Source organism: Balaenoptera acutorostrata, chromosome 6 (assembly GCF_949987535.1).
Source record: "Balaenoptera acutorostrata chromosome 6, mBalAcu1.1, whole genome shotgun sequence".
Taxonomy (NCBI): Eukaryota; Metazoa; Chordata; class Mammalia; order Artiodactyla; family Balaenopteridae; genus Balaenoptera; species Balaenoptera acutorostrata.
In genome coordinates this window covers 35,066,130-35,080,412 of record NC_080069.1, presented here as the reverse complement: position 1 = coordinate 35,080,412, position 14,283 = coordinate 35,066,130, and positions in this window count along the sequence as shown.

Sequence of the window (14,283 nt, the reverse complement as noted above, 5' to 3'; positions counted from 1 at the left end):
AAGTGGAGTAAGGGAAGAGCCAGGGAGGTAGCTAGGTCTCTTTTGACCTGCCAGTACCCAGAGGCACGCTGCGTGTCACCCTGGAGATGGTGCCTGATGGGACTGGCCTTGTTTTCCCACCTTGAAAGCTCCTCTTGGGCGCCTTGAAGCTCCCTTAAAAACACTGTTGTTGTCAGGCTTATACTCATTGCAGGCATGGCTGTGAGAGGGAAAAAGAGGTTACACGAAGAGACAGGGTATTTCAGTATCTGAGTCAGAGCTCATCCTGTCCTGTTTTATAGCTAAAGGGAAACTCAAAGTGAGCCCCCACTTCGAAGGTGGGCCCTGATATGCCATGTAGCGGGGTGGGCGTGCAACAGTTTCCATGAGGCCTTAGTCGTTCTCTTGGTTTAGTTGAACGCCAGTAAGGTTTTCAGGACTCCTAGACCCCTCGCGGCAGCACTCGTTTCCGTACAAAGAACCTGAGTACTCCAAGGCTTCCCTGGGCTTGCTGGGCCACAGTCAGACCCGTAGGCGCGTCTGGGGGCCCCTGGGTAGGCCGAGTGAAGGGTAACACGCTGCACGCTTCATTTGGGGAGCTAGATACCCCCAGCTACAGAAGGGTTTCATGAACACGGTTCTAGAAAGTCCAGCATACCATGGAAGTCGTCCTCGTTACCCTAGTCTGAGCTGTACTGAGAAAAACTCTCTGCCTCCAAGTCCTTCTAGGACCTCATACCCGGAGTCACCGTATCGCAAGAGAAAGGCAGCTTGCATTGCAACCTCCACTACAGCACAGTTTTGTGTGTAACACTTCAGGCTTTTGGGAGAGGCACAGGACCCTAGGAGTCCTAGGGCAGTCTTTCATCTAAGCAGTTCGCTACACGCAGAGCACCTTATGTGGAAAAGTTGAATAAGGGAAGAGCCAGGGAGGTAGCTAGATCTCCTTTGACCTGCCAGTACCCTGAGACACTTACGCTGCGTGTCAACCTGGAGATGGTGCCTGATGGGACTGGCCTTGTTTTCCCACCTTGAAAGCTCCTCTTATACGCCTTGAAGCTCCCTTTAAAACACTGCTGTTGTCAGGCTTATACTCATTGCAGGCATGGTTGTGAGAGGGAAAAAGAGGTTACACGAAGAGACAGGGTATTTCAGTTTCTGAGTCAGAGCTCATCCTGTCCTGTTTTATAGCGAAAGGGAAACTCAATGTGAGCCCTCGCTTCGAAGGAGGACCCTGATATGCCATGCAGGGGGCTAGGCGTGCAACAGCTTCCAGGAGGCCTTAGTCACTCTTCTGCTTTACTTGAACGCTAGGAAGCTTTTCAGGACTCGTAGACCCCTCGCGGCAGCACTCGTTTCCGTACAGGGACCCTGAGTACCCCCAGGCTCCCCTGGGCTTGCTGGGCTTGCTGGGCCACACTCAGACCCGTAGGCCATTCAGGGTGGCCCTGCGGAGGTCGAGTGAAGAGTCACACGCTGCACTCTTCCTTGGGCGAGCTAGATATCCCCAGCTCACCAACGGCTTCATGAACACGGTCCTAGCAAGTCCAGCATACCATGGAAATCGTCCTCGTTGCCCTAGTCTAGGCGGTACTGAGAAAAACTCTCTGCTTCCCAGTCCTTCTAGCACCTCATACCTGGAGTCACCGTATCTCTAGGAGAAAGGCAGCTTGCGTTGCAACTTCCGCCACAGCACAGTTTTGTGTGTAACACTTCAGGCTTTGGGGAGAGGCACAGGACTCTAGGAGTCCTAGGGCAGTCTTTCATCTAAGCAGTTCGCTACACGCAGAGCACCTTATGTAGAAAAGTGGAGTAAAGGAAGAGCCAGGGAGGTAGCTAGGTCTCTTTTGACCTGCCAGTACCCAGAGGCACGCTGCGTGTCACCCTGGAGATGGTGCCTGATGGGACTGGCCTTGTTTTCCCACCTTGAAAGCTCCTCTTGGGCGCCTTGAAGCTCCCTTAAAAACACTGTTGTTGTCAGGCTTATACTCATTGCAGGCATGGCTGTGAGAGGGAAAAAGAGGTTACACGAAGAGACAGGGTATTTCAGTATCTGAGTCAGAGCTCATCCTGTCCTGTTTTATAGCTAAAGGGAAACTCAAAGTGAGCCCCCACTTCGAAGGTGGGCCCTGATATGCCATGTAGCGGGGTGGGCGTGCAACAGTTTCCATGAGGCCTTAGTCGTTCTCTTGGTTTAGTTGAACGCCAGTAAGGTTTTCAGGACTCCTAGACCCCTCGCGGCAGCACTCGTTTCCGTACAAAGAACCTGAGTACTCCAAGGCTTCCCTGGGCTTGCTGGGCCACAGTCAGACCCGTAGGCGCGTCTGGGGGCCCCTGGGTAGGCCGAGTGAAGGGTAACACGCTGCACGCTTCATTTGGGGAGCTAGATATCCCCAGCTACAGAAGGGTTTCATGAACACGGTTCTAGAAAGTCCAGCATACCATGGAAGTCGTCCTCGTTACCCTAGTCTGAGCTGTACTGAGAAAAACTCTCTGCTTCCAAGTCCTTCTAGGACCTCATACCCGGAGTCACCGTATCGCAAGAGAAAGGCAGCTTGCATTGCAACTTCCACTACAGCACAGTTTTGTGTGTAACACTTCAGGCTTTTGGGCGAGGCACAGGACCCTAGGAGTCCTAGGGCAGTCTTTCATCTAAGCAGTTCGCTACACGCAGAGCACCTTATGTGGAAAAGTTGAATAAGGGAAGAGCCAGGGAGGTAGCTAGGTCTCTTTTGACCTGCCAGTACCCTGAGACACTTACGCTGCGTGTCAACCTGGAGATGGTGCCTGATGGGACTGGCCTTGTTTTCCCACCTTGAAAGCTCCTCTTATACGCCTTGAAGCTCCCTTTAAAACACTGCTGTTGTCAGGCTTATACTCATTGCAGGCATGGTTGTGAGAGGGAAAAAGAGGTTACACGAAGAGACAGGGTATTTCAGTTTCTGAGTCAGAGCTCATCCTGTCCTGTTTTATAGCGAAAGGGAAACTCAATGTGAGCCCTCGCTTCGAAGGAGGACCCTGATATGCCATGCAGGGGGCTAGGCGTGCAACAGCTTCCAGGAGGCCTTAGTCACTCTTCTGCTTTACTTGAACGCTAGGAAGCTTTTCAGGACTCGTAGACCCCTCGCGGCAGCACTCGTTTCCGTACAGGGACCCTGAGTACCCCCAGGCTCCCCTGGGCTTGCTGGGCTTGCTGGGCCACACTCAGACCCGTAGGCCATTCAGGGTGGCCCTGCGGAGGTCGAGTGAAGAGTCACACGCTGCACTCTTCCTTGGGCGAGCTAGATATCCCCAGCTCACCAACGGCTTCATGAACACGGTCCTAGCAAGTCCAGCATACCATGGAAATCGTCCTCGTTGCCCTAGTCTACGCGGTACTGAGAAAAACTCTCTGCTTCCCAGTCCTTCTAGGACCTCATACCCGGAGTCACCGTATCTCTAGGAGAAAGGCAGCTTGCCTTGCAACTTCCGCCACAGCACAGTTTTGTGTGTAACACTTCAGGCTTTTGGGAGAGGCACAGGACCCTAGGAGTCCTAGGGCAGTCTTTCATCTAAGCAGTTCGCTACACGCAGAGCACCTTATGTGGAAAAGTTGAATAAGGGAAGAGCCAGGGAGGTAGCTAGGTCTCTTTTGACCTGCCAGTACCCTGAGACACTTACGCTGCGTGTCAACCTGGAGATGGTGCCTGATGGGACTGGCCTTGTTTTCCCACCTTGAAAGCTCCTCTTATACGCCTTGAAGCTCCCTTTAAAACACTGCTGTTGTCAGGCTTATACTCATTGCAGGCATGGTTGTGAGAGGGAAAAAGAGGTTACACGAAGAGACAGGGTATTTCAGTTTCTGAGTCAGAGCTCATCCTGTCCTGTTTTATAGCGAAAGGGAAACTCAATGTGAGCCCTCGCTTCGAAGGAGGACCCTGATATGCCATGCAGGGGGCTAGGCGTGCAACAGCTTCCAGGAGGCCTTAGTCACTCTTCTGCTTTACTTGAACGCTAGGAAGCTTTTCAGGACTCGTAGACCCCTCGCGGCAGCACTCGTTTCCGTACAGGGACCCTGAGTACCCCCAGGCTCCCCTGGGCTTGCTGGGCTTGCTGGGCCACACTCAGACCCGTAGGCCATTCAGGGTGGCCCTGCGGAGGTCGAGTGAAGAGTCACACGCTGCACTCTTCCTTGGGCGAGCTAGATATCCCCAGCTCACCAACGGCTTCATGAACACGGTCCTAGCAAGTCCAGCATACCATGGAAATCGTCCTCGTTGCCCTAGTCTGAGCTGTACTGAGGAAAACTCTCTGCTTCCAAGTCCTTCTAGGACCTCATACCTGAAGTCACCGTATCTCAAGGAGAAAGGAGGCTTGCATTGCAACTTCCTCTACAGCACAGTTTTGTGTGTAATACTTCAGGCTTTAGGGAGAGGCACAGGACCCTAGGAGTCCTAGGGCACTCTTTCGTCTAGGCAGTTCGTTAAAGCAGAGCCCCCTGTGTAGATAAGTTGAATCAGGGAACAGCCAGTGAGGTAGCTAGGTCTCTGCTGAGCTGCAAGAATCCACGGACTTTTACACTGCGTGTCACCCTGGAGATGGTGCCTGATGGGACTGGCCTTGTTTCCCCACCTTGAAAGCTCCTCTTATGCGCCTTGAAGCTCCCTTAAAAACACTGTGGTTGTCAGACTTATGCTCACGGCAGGCATGGCTGTGAGAGGGAAAAAATGGTTTTACGAAGAAACCGGGTATCCCAGTTTCTCGGTCAGAGTTCATCCTGTCCTGTTCTCTAGCTAAAGGGAATCTCAAAGTGAGGCCTAGCTTCGAAGGAGGGCCCTGATATGCCATGCAGCAGGGTAGGAGTGCGCAGCTTCCATGAGGCCTTAGTCGCACTTCTGCATTAGTTTAACGGTACTAATCTTCTCAGGACGCCTGCTTCCTTGCGTCTGCACCCGTTTCCGTACAAGCACACTGAGTACCCCCAGGCTCTCCTGAGTTGAAGATCAACATTCAGACACGTAGACCCTTCGGAGTACCCGTGTCTGTGCCGAGTGAAGGGCAGCATGATGCACGCTCCCTCGGGGGAGCTCGATTGCCTCAGCTCACCAACAGCCTCAGGAACACGGTTGTAGTAGGTGCAGCAGGCCATGCAAGTCTGCCTGCTTACACTAGTCCGAGCTGTACTGAGAAAAACTCTTTGCTTACAATTCCTTCTACCGGCTCCTAGCTGAAGTCAACCAACCTCTAGGAGAAAGTCGGCTTGTGGTCCAAGTGCAACTAGAGCACACTTTCGGGTGTAACGCCGCAGGCTTTCGGAAGATGCCCAGGAGCCCAGGACACCTAGGGAATTCTTTCATTTAGGCAGTTGGCTACACGCAGAGCACCCTGCATAGAAAAGTTGATTCTCCAAGGACCCAGTGAGGAGCTAGGTCTCTTTTGACCTCTTAGAAACCACAGATACTTCTGCTGCGTGTCAATCTGGAAACAGGACCTGATGGGGCTAGCCTTGTTGTCCCGTCATGAAAGCCCCTTTCATGCGCCTAGAAGCTAACTGAAAAACACTGTTGGTGTCGGGATATACTCACGACAGGCATGGCTGGGAGAGGGGAAAAGAGGTTTCACGAAGAAACACGTAGTCCAGTTTCTGATTCAGCGCTCATCCTGTCCTGTTCTCTAGCTAAAGGGAAACTCAAAGTGAGGCCTAGCTTCGAAGGAGGGCCCTGATATGCCATGCAGCGGAGTAGGCGTGCAGCAGCTTCCAGGAGGCCTTAGTCACTCTTCTGCTTTAGTTGAACGCTAGTAAGCTTTTCAGGACTCGTAGACCCCTCGCGGCAGCACTCGTTTCCGTACAGGGACCCTGAGTACCCCCAGGCTCCCCTGGGCTTGCTGGGCTTGCTGGGCCACACTCAGACCCGTAGGCCATTCAGGGTGGCCCTGCGGAGGTCGAGTGAAGAGTCACACGCTGCACTCTTCCTTGGGCGAGCTAGATATCCCCAGCTCACCAACGGCTTCATGAACACGGTCCTAGCAAGTCCAGCATACCATGGAAATCGTCCTCGTTGCCCTAGTCTAGGCGGTACTGAGAAAAACTCTCTGCTTCCCAGTCCTTCTAGGACCTCATACCTGGAGTCACCGTATCTCTAGGAGAAAGGCAGCTTGCGTTGCAACTTCCGCCACAGCACAGTTTTGTGTGTAACACTTCAGGCTTTGGGGAGAGGCACAGGACTCTAGGAGTCCTAGGGCAGTCTTTCATCTAAGCAGTTCGCTACACGCAGAGCACCTTATGTAGAAAAGTGGAGTAAGGGAAGAGCCAGGGAGGTAGCTAGGTCTCTTTTGACCTGCCAGTACCCAGAGACACGCTGCGTGTCACCCTGGAGATGGTGCCTGATGGGACTGGCCTTGTTTTCCCACCTTGAAAGCTCCTCTTGGGCGCCTTGAAGCTCCCTTAAAAACACTGTTGTTGTCAGGCTTATACTCATTGCAGGCATGGCTGTGAGAGGGAAAAAGAGGTTACACGAAGAGACAGGGTATTTCAGTATCTGAGTCAGAGCTCATCCTGTCCTGTTTTATAGCTAAAGGGAAACTCAAAGTGAGCCCCCACTTCGAAGGTGGGCCCTGATATGCCATGTAGCGGGGTGGGCGTGCAACAGTTTCCATGAGGCCTTAGTCGTTCTCTTGGTTTAGTTGAACGCCAGTAAGGTTTTCAGGACTCCTAGACCCCTCGCGGCAGCACTCGTTTCCGTACAAAGAACCTGAGTACTCCAAGGCTTCCCTGGGCTTGCTGGGCCACAGTCAGACCCGTAGGCGCGTCTGGGGGCCCCTGGGTAGGCCGAGTGAAGGGTAACACGCTGCACGCTTCATTTGGGGAGCTAGATACCCCCAGCTACAGAAGGGTTTCATGAACACGGTTCTAGAAAGTCCAGCATACCATGGAAGTCGTCCTCGTTACCCTAGTCTGAGCTGTACTGAGAAAAACTCTCTGCTTCCAAGTCCTTCTAGGACCTCATACCCGGAGTCACCGTATCGCAAGAGAAAGGCAGCTTGCATTGCAACCTCCACTACAGCACAGTTTTGTGTGTAACACTTCAGGCTTTTGGGAGAGGCACAGGACCCTAGGAGTCCTAGGGCAGTCTTTCATCTAAGCAGTTCGCTACACGCAGAGCACCTTATGTGGAAAAGTTGAATAAGGGAAGAGCCAGGGAGGTAGCTAGGTCTCTTCTGACCTGCCAGTACCCTGAGACACTTACGCTGCGTGTCAACCTGGAGATGGTGCCTGATGGGACTGGCCTTGTTTTCCCACCTTGAAAGCTCCTCTTATACGCCTTGAAGCTCCCTTTAAAACACTGCTGTTGTCAGGCTTATACTCATTGCAGGCATGGTTGTGAGAGGGAAAAAGAGGTTACACGAAGAGACAGGGTATTTCAGTTTCTGAGTCAGAGCTCATCCTGTCCTGTTTTATAGCGAAAGGGAAACTCAATGTGAGCCCTCGCTTCGAAGGAGGACCCTGATATGCCATGCAGGGGGCTAGGCGTGCAACAGCTTCCAGGAGGCCTTAGTCACTCTTCTGCTTTACTTGAACGCTAGGAAGCTTTTCAGGACTCGTAGACCCCTCGCGGCAGCACTCGTTTCCGTACAGGGACCCTGAGTACCCCCAGGCTCCCCTGGGCTTGCTGGGCTTGCTGGGCCACACTCAGACCCGTAGGCCATTCAGGGTGGCCCTGCGGAGGTCGAGTGAAGAGTCACACGCTGCACTCTTCCTTGGGCGAGCTAGATATCCCCAGCTCACCAACGGCTTCATGAACACGGTCCTAGCAAGTCCAGCATACCATGGAAATCGTCCTCGTTGCCCTAGTCTAGGCGGTACTGAGAAAAACTCTCTGCTTCCCAGTCCTTCTAGGATCTCATACCTGAAGTCACCGTATCTCAAGGAGAAAGGCAGCTTGCATTGCAACTTCCACTTCAGCACAGTTTTCTGTGGAACATTTCAGGCTTTTGGTAGAGGCAAAGGGCACTAGGAGACATAGGGCCCTCTTTCCTCTAGGCAGTTCCCTACACGCCGAGCATCCTGTGTAGAAAAGTTGAATCAGGGAAGAGCCAGGGAGGTAGCTAGGTCTCTTTTGACCTGCCAGAAGCCAGAGACACTTACGCTGCGTGTCAACCTGGAGATGGTGCCTGATGGGACTGGCCTTGCTTTCCCACCTTGAAAGCTCCTCTTATGTGCCTTGAAACTCCCTTAAAAACGCTGTGGTTGTCAGCCTTATACTCACGGCAGGCATGGCTGTGAGAGGGAAAAAAGGGTTTCACGAAGAAACAGGGTATCCCAGTTTCTCGGTCAGAGCTCATCCTCTCCTGTTCTATAGCTAAAGGGAATCTCAAAGTGAGGCCTAGCTTCGAAGGAGGGCCCTGATATGCCATGCAGCAGGGTAGGAGTGGGCAGCTTCCATGAGCCCTGAGTCGCACTTCTGCATTCGTTTAACGGTACTAATCTTCTCAGGACTCCTGCTCCCTTGCGTCTGCCCCCGTTTCCGTACAAAGACACTGAATACCCCCAGGCTCTCCTGAGTTGAAGATCAACATTCAGACACGTAGACCCTTCGGAGTACCCGTGTCTGTGCCGAGTGAAGGGCAGCATGATGCACGCTCCCTCGGGGGAGCTCGATTGCCTCAGCTCACCAACAGCCTCAGGAACACGGTTGTAGTAGGGGCAGCAGGCCATGCAAGTCTGCCTGCTTACAGTAGTCCGAGCTGTACTGAGAGAAACTCTTTGCTTACAATTCCTTCTACCAGCTCCTAGCTGAAGTCAATCAACCTCTAGGAGAAAGTCGGCTTGTGGTCCAAGTGCAACTAGAGCACACTTTCGGGTGTAACGCCGCAGGCTTTTGGAAGAGGGCCAGGAGCCCAGGACCCCCAGGGAATTCTTTCATTTAGGCAGTTGGCTACACGCAGAACACCCTCCAAAGAAAAGTTGATTCTCCAAGGACCCAGTGAGGAGCTAGGTCTCTTTTGACCTGTTAGAAACCACAGATGCTTCTTCTGCGTGTCAACCTGGAAATGGAGGCCTTAGGAGACAAGCCTTGTTTTCCCGTCTCGAAAGCTCCATTCATGCCGCCTTGAAGCTACCTGAAAAACACTGTGGTTGTCGGACTTGTCCTCACTCCAGGCATGGCTCTGGAAGAAAATGAGTTTTCTCGAAAGAAAGAGGGTGCTTCCAGGCCCTGGTGGGGAGCATATCCTGCCCTGCACTAGAGCTAAGGGGAATCTCAACGTGCGCCCTACCCACGACCTAAGGCTCTGATTTGCCCTCCAGAAGGGTAGTTGTGCAGCATTTTCCTTGAGGCCTTAGTGGCAGTTCTGCATTAGTTTAAAGGTACTAATCTTCTCAGGTCTCCAGGCCCACTCATGTCAGTACCCATTTCCGTACAAGAACTCTGAGTACCCCAGGACTCCCCTGGGCTTGCTGGGCCACACTCAGACCCGTAGGCCCTTCAGTATGCCTCTTTTTAGGCCGAATGAAAGATACAAATCTGCACTCTTTCTTGGGAAAGCTAGATTTCCTCAGCTCACCATCAGCCTGAGGAACACGGTTCTAGCAAGGCCAGCAAACCATGGAAGTCTGCCTCATCACCCGATTCTGAGCTGTACTGAGTAAAACTCTCTGCTTTGAAGTCCTTCGAGGACCTCATACCGGAAGTCACCATATCTCAAGGAGAAAGACGGCTTGCATTCCAACTTCCACTAAAGCACAGTGTTCTGTGTAACACTTCAGGCTTTGGGACATGCACAGGGCTCTTAGAGACCTAGGGCAGTCTATTGTCTAGGCTCTTCACTACACGTACAACACCCTGTGCAGAAAAATTGATTCTGGGAAGAGCCACGTAGGTAGCTAGGTCTCATTTGACCTCTTAGAAACCACAGATATTTATGCTGCGTGTCAATCTGGAAAGAGGACCTGATGGGACTGGACTTGTTTTCCTACCTTGAAAGCTCCTCTTATGCGCCTAGAAGCTAACTGAAAAACACTGTTGGTGTCGGGCTTATAGTCAGTGCAGGCATGGCTGTGAGAGGAAAAATGAGGTTACACGAAGAGACAGGGTATTTCAGGTTCTGAGTCAAAGCTAACCCTTTCCTGTTTTATAGCTAAAGGGAAACTCAAAGTGAGCCCTCGCTTCGAAGGAGGGCCCTGATATGCCATGTAGCGGGGTAGGCGTGCAACAGCTTCCATGAGGTCTTAGTCGCTCTCCTGCTTTAGTTGAACGCCAGTAAGGTTTTCAGGACTCCAAGACCCCTCGCGGCAGCACTCGTTTCCGATCAAGGACACTGGGTACTCCAAGGCTACCCTGGGCGTGCTGGGCCACAGTCAGACACGTAGGCCTGTCAGGGTGCCCCTGGGTAGGTCGAGTGAAGGGTAACACGCTGCACGCTTCATTTGGGGAGCTAGATATCCCCAGCTACAGAAAGATTTCATGAACATGGTTCTAGAAGTCCACCATACCATGGAAGTCGTCCTCGTTACCCTAGTCTGAGCTGTACTGAGAAAAACTCTCTGCTTACAAGTCCTTCTAGGACCTCATACCTGAAGTCACCGTATCTCAAGGAGAAAGGCAGCTTGCATTGCAACTTCCACTTCAGCACAGTTTTCTGTGGAACATTTCAGGCTTTTGGTAGAGGCAAAGGGCACTAGGAGACATAGGGCCCTCTTTCCTCTAGGCAGTTCCCTACACGCCGAGCATCCTGTGTAGAAAAGTTGAATCAGGGAAGAGCCAGGGAGGTAGCTAGGTCTCTTTTGACCTGCCAGAAGCCAGAGACACTTAAGCTGCGTGTCCACCTGGAGATGGTGCCTGATGGGACTGGCCTTGCTTTCCCACCTTGAAAGCTCCTCTTATGTGCCTTGAAACTCCCTTAAAAACACTGTGGTTGTCAGCCTTATACTCACGGCAGGCATGGCTGTGAGAGGGAAAAAAGGGTTTCACGAAGAAACAGGGTATCCCAGTTTCTCGGTCAGAGCTCATCCTCTCCTGTTCTATAGCTAAAGGGAATCTCAAAGTGAGGCCTAGCTTCGAAGGAGGGCCCTGATATGCCATGCAGCAGGGTAGGAGTGGGCAGCTTCCATGAGCCCTGAGTCGCACTTCTGCATTCGTTTAACGGTACTAATCTTCTCAGGACTCCTGCTCCCTTGCGTCTGCCCCCGTTTCCGTACAAAGACACTGAATACCCCCAGGCTCTCCTGAGTTGAAGATCAACATTCAGACACGTAGACCCTTCGGAGTACCCGTGTCTGTGCCGAGTGAAGGGCAGCATGATGCACGCTCCCTCGGGGGAGCTCGATTGCCTCAGCTCACCAACAGCCTCAGGAACACGGTTGTAGTAGGGGCAGCAGGCCATGCAAGTCTGCCTGCTTACAGTAGTCCGAGCTGTACTGAGAGAAACTCTTTGCTTACAATTCCTTCTACCAGCTCCTAGCTGAAGTCAATCAACCTCTAGGAGAAAGTCGGCTTGTGGTCCAAGTGCAACTAGAGCACACTTTCGGGTGTAACGCCGCAGGCTTTTGGAAGAGGGCCAGGAGCCCAGGACACCTAGGGAATTTTTTCATTTAGGCAGTTGGCTACACGCAGAACACCCTCCAAAGAAAAGTTGATTCTCCAAGGACCCAGTGAGGAGCTAGGTCTCTTTTGACCTGTTAGAAACCACAGATGCTTCTTCTGCGTGTCAACCTGGAAATGGCGGCCTTAGGAGACAAGCCTTGTTTTCCCGTCTCGAAAGCTCCATTCATGCCGCCTTGAAGCTACCTGAAAAACACTGTGGTTGTCGGACTTGTCCTCACTCCAGGCATGGCTCTGGAAGAAAATGAGTTTTCTCGAAAGAAAGAGGGTGCTTCCAGGCCCTGGTGGGGAGCATATCCTGCCCTGCACTAGAGCTAAGGGGAATCTCAACGTGCGCCCTACCCACGACCTAAGGCTCTGATTTGCCCTCCAGAAGGGTAGTTGTGCAGCATTCTCCTTGAGGCCTTAGTGGCAGTTCTGCATTAGTTTAAAGGTACTAATCTTCTCAGGTCTCCAGGCCCACTCATGTCAGTACCCATTTCCGTACAAGAACTCTGAGTACCCCAGGACTCCCCTGGGCTTGCTGGGCCACACTCAGACCCGTAGGCCCTTCAGTATGCCTCTTTTTAGGCCGAATGAAAGATACAAATCTGCACTCTTTCTTGGGAAAGCTAGATTTCCTCAGCTCACCATCAGCCTGAGGAACACGGTTCTAGCAAGGCCAGCAAACCATGGAAGTCTGCCTCATCACCCGATTCTGAGCTGTACTGAGTAAAACTCTCTGCTTTGAAGTCCTTCGAGGACCTCATACCGGAAGTCACCATATCTCAAGGAGAAAGACGGCTTGCATTCCAACTTCCACTAAAGCACAGTGTTCTGTGTAACACTTCAGGCTTTGGGACATGCACAGGGCTCTTAGAGACCTAGGGCAGTCTATTGTCTAGGCTCTTCACTACACGTACAACACCCTGTGCAGAAAAATTGATTCTGGGAAGAGCCAAGTAGGTAGCTAGGTCTCATTTGACCTCTTAGAAACCACAGATATTTATGCTGCGTGTCAATCTGGAAAGAGGACCTGATGGGACTGGACTTGTTTTCCTACCTTGAAAGCTCCTCTTATGCGCCTAGAAGCTAACTGAAAAACACTGTTGGTGTCGGGCTTATAGTCAGTGCAGGCATGGCTGTGAGAGGAAAAATGAGGTTACACGAAGAGACAGGGTATCCCAGTTTCTGAGTCAGAGCTCATCCTGTCCTGTTTTATAGCGAAAGGGAAACTCAATGTGAGCCCTCGCTTCGAAGGAGGACCCTGATATGCCATGCAGCGGGCTAGGCGTGCAACAGCTTCCAGGAGGCCTTAGTCACTCTTCTGCTTTACTTGAACGCTAGTAAGCTTTTCAGGACTCCTAGACCCCTCGCGGAGCACTCCTTTCCGTATAAGGACACTGAGTACTCCAAGGTTTCCCTGGGCTTGCGGGGCCACAATCAGGACCGTCGGCCCGTCAGGGGGCCACTGGCTAGACCTAGTGAAGGGGAACACGCTGCACTCTTCCTTGGGGGAGCTAGATATCCCCAGCTATCGAAAGGTTTCATGAACACGGTAGTAGAAAGTTCAGCATACCATGGAAGTCGTCCTCGTTGCCCTAGTCTGAGCTGTACTGAGGAAAACTCTCTGCTTCCAAGTCCTTCTAGGACCTCATACCTGAAGTCACCGTATCTCAAGGAGAAAGGAGGCTTGCATTGCAACTTCCTCTACAGCACAGTTTTGTGTGTAATACTTCAGGCTTTAGGGAGAGGCACAGGACCCTAGGAGTCCTAGGGCACTCTTTCGTCTAGGCAGTTCGTTAAAGCAGAGCCCCCTGTGTAGATAAGTTGAATCAGGGAACAGCCAGGGAGGTAGCTAGGTCTCTGCTGAGCTGCAAGAATCCACGGACTTTTACACTGCGTGTCACCCTGGAGATGGTGCCTGATGGGACTGGCCTTGTTTTCCCACCTTGAAAGCTCCTCTTGGGCGCCTTGAAGCTCCCTTAAAAACACTGTTGTTGTCAGGCTTATACTCATTGCAGGCATGGCTGTGAGAGGGAAAAAGAGGTTACACGAAGAGACAGGGTATTTCAGTATCTGAGTCAGAGCTCATCCTGTCCTGTTTTATAGCTAAAGGGAAACTCAAAGTGAGCCCCCACTTCGAAGGTGGGCCCTGATATGCCATGTAGCGGGGTGGGCGTGCAACAGTTTCCATGAGGCCTTAGTCGTTCTCTTGGTTTAGTTGAACGCCAGTAAGGTTTTCAGGACTCCTAGACCCCTCGCGGCAGCACTCGTTTCCGTACAAAGAACCTGAGTACTCCAAGGCTTCCCTGGGCTTGCTGGGCCACAGTCAGACCCGTAGGCGCGTCTGGGGGCCCCTGGGTAGGCCGAGTGAAGGGTAACACGCTGCACGCTTCATTTGGGGAGCTAGATATCCCCAGCTACAGAAGGGTTTCATGAACACGGTTCTAGAAAGTCCAGCATACCATGGAAGTCGTCCTCGTTACCCTAGTCTGAGCTGTACTGAGAAAAACTCTCTGCTTCCAAGTCCTTCTAGGACCTCATAGCCGGAGTCACCGTATCGCAAGAGAAAGGCAGCTTGCATTGCAACCTCCACTACAGCACAGTTTTGTGTGTAACACTTCAGGCTTTTGGGAGAGGCACAGGACCCTAGGAGTCCTAGGGCAGTCTTTCATCTAAGCAGTTCGCTACACGCAGAGCACCTTATGTGGAAAAGTTGAATAAGGGAAGAGCCAGGGAGGTA